The following is a 6,698-nucleotide window of genomic DNA, read 5'->3' as shown; positions in this document are numbered from 1 at the left end:
ATTGCGGACCAACGCGGCAGATCATGCGCTTTGCAAAGCCAGGAAGGACCAGACTGATTGTCAAAAATGCGGCTGAACCTTTTTTTCTATAATCCTCCTCCTGCTTACCATTCATACGTGCAAATCCTCTCCCCACCCTCCTCCATTAATATTCAGCTGTCCGCACATTTTCATGAGGCTCTGAAATCTATTTTCTTTCACGCCTCCCAAGCACTTCCCCTACAGCCCCAGCCCCCAAAGGCTGGAAAGGTTCTCGGGGCTATTAGACTTCAGAAGGCTTCACCCCACCCTCATAGAAACAGACAGAAAATAGGGGCAAGGTGTAGGCCATTCGGCCCATCGCCATTCAATAGGATCGCAGCTGATCGTTACTGTTCCTGGCTTTCTCCTAAGAGCTATATCCAACTCCTTCGTGAAAATATTCGATATTTTGGCCCCATGCGCTTTCTGTGGCAGATTATTCCACGGGCTCCCACTCTCTGGGTGAAGACATTTCTCCTCATCTCTGTCCCCTACCTGGTCTCCTTTAGGCTGTGACACTCCAGCCCAAACCCCACTTGGTTCTAAACTCCCCTGCAACATCCTTTACCCTGTCTAGTTCTGTTAGAATTTTATAGGTTTCTATGAGATCACCAGCAACCTAATTCTCACTCTGTGGACTTCGGATGCGTTAGGGACATTCAGCTTCCCCCTCAGTCTATTTGGCTGTCCAATTATGGCTGATCTATATCTTAACTCCATCTTCCAGCTTCCTTTCCATAACAAAGCACCCCTTTCCCAGAAGCAACAAAATATCAATGTCAGCTGCTCCCACCGCCCCCCAGCTTTATTTTTTGAGTGGGGTTAAGAATTCCAGATTTCTCCCCTCTATCTGTGTGAGGAAGTGTATCCTGACATTGATCCCACAATCAGTTGTATTTATAAACACGAGTCACCTTCGCCAAATTTTCACCATGTTGCAGTCTGTGGGATCTTGGCTGCCATGTTTCCTACCTTCCAAAACTCTCGAAACCTCCAAAATTAAAATGTTTTTCATCATCAGCCACTGACCGTCTCCAATAAGAGAGCATCTAACCAACGCACCTTTGACATTCAATCAATCTCTCCATCCCCATCACTGCCAACATCCTGGGGGTTACCATTGACCAGAAACTTAACTGGACTCACAAACGAACATGATGACTACAAGAGATGGCTCCCTTCCTGACTCCCCAAAGCCTGTCCCACCATCTAAAAGGCACAAGTCAGGAGTGTGAGGGAATACTCCCCACTTGCTCTGGATGGGACCAGCTCCGACAACAGTAAAGAAGCTCAACGCCATCCAGGAAAAAGCAGCCCCCCGCTCGATTGGCACCACATCCACAAACATCCCACTCCCTCCACCACCGACGCTCAGTAGCAGCAGTGTGTACTATCCACAAGATGCACTGCAGAAATTCACCACAGATCCTCAGGCAGCACCTTCCAAACCCACGACCACTTCCATCCAGAAGGACAAGGGCAGCAGGTACATGGGAACAGTATCAGTTTTTTTCACCCAGAGGGTGGTGAGAATCTGGAACTCACTCCCTCACATTGAAGAAGTATTTAGATGTGCATTTGCAATGCCAAGACATACAAGGCTATGGGCCAAGTACTGGAGAATGGGATTAGCACAGTTAGGTGGTTGTTTTTGACTGGAAGAGACATGATGGGTCAAAAGGCCTTTTTCTGTGCTGTTGAGTTCAGTGACCAGCCATTGCAAAGCCCCCTCTGAGCCACTCCCCATCCTGACTCAGAAATATATCCCTGTTCCTTCACTGTCACTGGGTCAGAATCCCTGGAATTCCCTCCCTAAGGGGCATTGTGGGTCAACCCACAGCACATGGACTGCAGGGGTTCAAGAAGGCAGCTCACCCCACCTTCTCAAGGGGGCAATCAACCAACAGCTTTCACATCCCGTGAGTGAAGAAAAACATCAGGTCTGTTGGGGTTTCCCGAGGCAGAGGTATGAAAGAAATTTGTCACATGATCCTCTGGAGGTCATATGCCACCTTTAGCTTACCTCTTTTAATATAAGTCATTCTTAAAAAGATTTCTGTGTCCTAAATTGAAAAGCTCAGTCAAGCTGCCTGTGAGCACAATATTTTTCAACAGCCTGAGAACAGGGAGAACGATTCAGACTGGAGCGAGACAGAGAGAGGAGAGTGACACAGATCTCATTTCATAAAAATGCCAACATTGATAGTTGTCTGAAAGACAGGAAGGAGAATAAGAGACGCCATGGTTACCAGAGCTGGCCTAGTGTGTGGTGTGGTCAGCATTGTGATGCCACCCAGGGTTGAGCAGCTCATTAACGCGGCAGAAGAACGCACCCTCCCTGTCAAAGGTGGTGGGGATGCTGGGAGTGGACGGTGAAGTCACTTTGGGAATGTGGTGTGCTAAGGCGGAGACTCCCATCACAAACCCCTCATACAACAAGAGGGGCACGCAATGCTTGTGGAACTCAAGCAACCGGCTCTACCCTATTCCTGAGGTGTCGTCCCCACGGCCAGACGGTGCCCAGGCCTTTCTTCACTCGGCACTCAACGTTTCCCTTCGTTCAGCAACTGAGAGAAACGGCATTTCATCCAAATCCCCTCAGCCCTCCAGTGTACAATCTCACTGTCCCATTGTCTCTCCCTCGCTGCTCGGAAATCAGCCACCCACCATGGCACCTACACCCCTCCTCCAGTCCCTACATCCTCTCCCTATCTCTGTCACCTCCTCGGGTCCCCTACACCCCCTCCCTATCTCTGTCACCCCCTCCAGCCCCTTCAACCCCTCCCTATCTCTGTCACCCCCTACACCCCTCTATATCTCTGTAACCCCCTCACCCCCTACACCCATCCCTATCTCTGTCATCTTCTCCAGCCACTACACCCCCTCCCTATCTCTGTCACTCCCTTCAGCCCCTACACCCCCCTCCCTATCTCTGTCACTCCCTCCAGCTCCTACACCCCCCTCCCTATCTCTGTCACCCCCTCCAGCCCCTACACCTCCTCCCTATCTCTGTCACCGCCTCCAGCCCCTACAACCCCTCCATATCTCTGTCACCCACTACACTCCTCTATATCTCTGTAACCCCCTCACCCCCTACACCCGTCCCGATCTCTGTCACCTCCTCCAGCCCCTGCACCCCTCCCTATCTCTGTCTCCCCCTCCAGCCCCTACACCCCCTCTCTATCTCTGTCACCTCATCCAGCCCCTGCACCCCTCCCTATCTCTGTAACCTCCTCCAGCCCCTGGACCCCTCCCTATCTCTATCACCTCCTCCAGTCCCTACATCCCCTCCCTATCTCTGTCACCCCCTCCAGCCCCTACACCCCTCCCCATCTCTGTAAACCGCTCCAGCCCCTCACCCCCTCCCTATCTCTGTGAACCCCTCCAGCCCCTACACCCCCAACCTATCTCTGTAACCTCCTACAGCCCTCTACACCCCCTCCCTATCTTTGTCACCCCCTCCAGCCCCTACACCCCCTCCCTATCTTTGTCACCTCCTCCAGCCCCTGCACCCCTCACTATCTCTGTTGCCTCTGCCAGCCCCTACACCCCCTCCCTATCTGTAACCCCTCCAGCCCCTTCACCCCTCCCTGTATCTGTAACCCCCTCCAGCCCCCTACACCCCTCCCTATCTCTGTCACCACCTACACCCCTCTATATCTCTGTAACCCCCTCACCCCTACACCCCTCCCTATCTCTGTCACCTCCTCAGCCCCTACAACCCCTCCCTATCTCTGTCACATCCTCCAGCCCATACACCCCCTCCCTATCTCTGTAACCCCCTCCAGCCCCTACACCCCCTCCCTATCGCTGTCACCTCCTCCTGCCCCTGCACCCCTCCCTATCTCTGTCACCTCCTCCTGCCCCTGCACCCCTCCCTATCTCTGTAACCTCAGCCAGTCCCTACACCCCTCCCTATCTCTGTCATCCCCTCCAGTCCCTACACTCCTCCCTATTTCTGTCACTTCCTCCGGCCCCTACACCCCTCCCTACCTCTGTCACCTCCTCCAGCCCCTTACATACCCTCCCTATCTCTGTCACCTCCTCCAGCCCCTACACCCCTCTGATTTTCCCTTTTTGAGGATCTTTGCATTTCGCTGACGGAAGATCTGCTATTTTGAAGGTTCTGCCTAAATGCAAGCTGTCCTTTGATTGCATTGTAAGCATTCTACATGACAAACATCAGTTACAGAGAGTCACTGCACCATCGGAATGTCAGTGCTGAGGGAGCGGGGACTGTCAGAGGGTCAGTGCTGAGGGAGCGGGCACTGTCAGAGGATCAGTGCTAGGGAGCAGGCACTGTCGGAGGGTCAGTGCTGAGGGAGCGGGCACTGTGGGAGAGTCAGTGCTGAGGGAGCGCCGCACTGTTGGAACTCAGTGCTGAGGGAGTGCCGCACTGTCGGAGGGTCAGTGCTGAGGGAGTGGGCACTGCCGGAGAGTCAGTGCTGAGGGAGCGCCGCACTGTCGGAGGGTCAGTGCTGAGGGAGTTGGCACTGTCGGAGAGTCAGTGCTGAGGGAGCGCCGCACTGTCGGAGGGTCAGTGCTGAGGGAGCGCCGCACTGTTGGAGGGTCAGTGCTGAGGGAGCGGGCACTGTCGGAGGGTCAGTGCTGAGTGAGTGGGCACTGTCGGAGGGTCAGTGCTGAGGGAGTGGGCACTGTCGGAGGGTCAGTGCTGAAGGAGCGCGGGCACTGTGGGCAATAATTTGGCTGAATCGATAATCTCAAGTGTATCAGCGGGCAGTAACATTCTCCTCAGCCTTGTATTTTGACAAGTGAACCAGGCACGTTCTCCCTGGTTCCACTGAAGTTACTGCAGGGTCCCTGAACTGATGTCGCTAAATTTAGTCACCTTTGCCTTTGTGATGCTGATGCATTTGGATCTTGCTGCATGCAGGTTGGGTGCTGCATTTCCAGTATTACCGAGTGGTCTCACAAAGTACCCCCTCTGGCAGCTTCGACGCAAACTGAAGGCGCTGAAAGTTTTATGGAAGTTCAACTCATTTCTTGTCCAGATGCAGGACGTTAATTTTATCGATAACCAGCAGGTGTCAGCAATGAGCTATCCTGCCAGCTACCCACTGTGTTCCCCTGTGTGGACCATGAGAGAGCACCTTCAGTATCAGCAAATTGCTGGGGCCTATTTTCACTGTACTCCATCTTTTTGCTCCAATGCAGGGGAACTTCAAAGCATTTAAGCCCAGACACATTGCCGTATGTGCGTATTATGATCTCCTGTTAATTCCCGGTGAGATACAGAGAGCCAATATTTCCCAAATCCCTGAAACAAGACCATGTGTGGACAAAGGGCAAAGGTCGAAGCTCCTGGTCAGTGCTCTCAAACATTAACCCTGTCTCTCTCTCTCTCTCTCACTCCACAAACGCTGCGATTAGAGTTGGAGACAGGAATTCAGATGAGTGGATAACACAGGCAGCTGAAATCGCTGGAGAAACTCAGCAGGTCTGGCAGCATCTGTGGAGTGAGAAAGCAGAGACAACATTTCAAGTCCGGTGACCCCTTCTTCAGAACCGGAGTTGAAACGCTGGCAAAAGGGACTAGATTAATTTAGGACATCTGTTCGGCATGGACGGGTTGGGCCAAAGGGCCTGTTTCCGTGCTCTACAACTCTATGACTCTAGGCCTCTTTCCGTCAGGTGCCTTAGCTCTGAGGTGCCTTTCTCTCCCCCCTCTCACACTGGGCTCTCTTCCCTTTCTGAGATAGACATGTAACGAGAGTTGGAGGTCAGGGCTTCTCCTGATGAAAGGTCAAGGGGTGGGGGGGCTTTGTGCAAAGCAGCTTTGACTTGACATCTGAGGTCTGGGAGGACTGTGTCACTGCTGGTTTTCCTAATGCTCTTTGACAAGGCTATTCCCTCTTAGCTAGAGCCGGTAATCTGCAAACAGCAGCTCCCTCCCCTCCCCACGTCTACATCCCGCCCCCCACCCCCGCCCCCCTCACCCAACCACCAGCCCCCAGCTCCCTAGTGAACCACCGTGTGCGCGATTAGCCTCCTGTGAGTGAGGGGGGCTGGTGGTGCTGGGGCAAGGAGGGATCTGTTGCCAGGAGGAGAGAGAGAGGGAGAGAGCAAAAGGTGTGAACAGGACAGGGTTCCTTGAGGTCCTCGTTTCCCCCACCCTCCCCGCCTCCTGGAGGTTTCGCTGCTCCTTCGACCCATTCGATCCTCATCGGGAGCGGCCGCCGAGCATTCCCCAGGGAATACTGCCCACCACCCCCTCCACAGGACGGATTGAGCCAAATTGGAAGGAGGCTAACAGGTGACCCAATCTAAGATTGTAGCATTTGGAAGCAGCGGGTGGGGGGAAAGGCTCATGCTGCTATCCAGGAGGTTTCCTGGTGCTGTCTGGCGTTGCGTGGGGAAGGGATTGGAGGTGGGGGGGGTGGGTGCATGGTTTCTGAATGAGAGGTCTCCCACTATTTCCCTGGCAGAGGGTCATTGATCTGGGGGTCTCTCAGCGGAGGCTGGGCCTTTGATGATATTCGGGGCTGCGTCAGGCAGACTTTTGATCGGTGAGGGGGGAGGGAGCAGGAAAGCAGAGCTCCCACCCAGATTAGATCAACCATTGAACAGCAGAGCAGGATTGAGGGGCTGAAGGGCCTACTCCTGTTCCTGTTTCTCGTGCTCTTCCAGTTGGGCATCACATTCCCAAAGTTCTGGAC

Source organism: Rhincodon typus, chromosome 45 (assembly GCF_021869965.1).
Source record: "Rhincodon typus isolate 14 chromosome 45, sRhiTyp1.1, whole genome shotgun sequence".
NCBI lineage: Eukaryota > Metazoa > Chordata > Chondrichthyes > Orectolobiformes > Rhincodontidae > Rhincodon > Rhincodon typus.
This window is presented reverse-complemented; position numbering follows the sequence as displayed.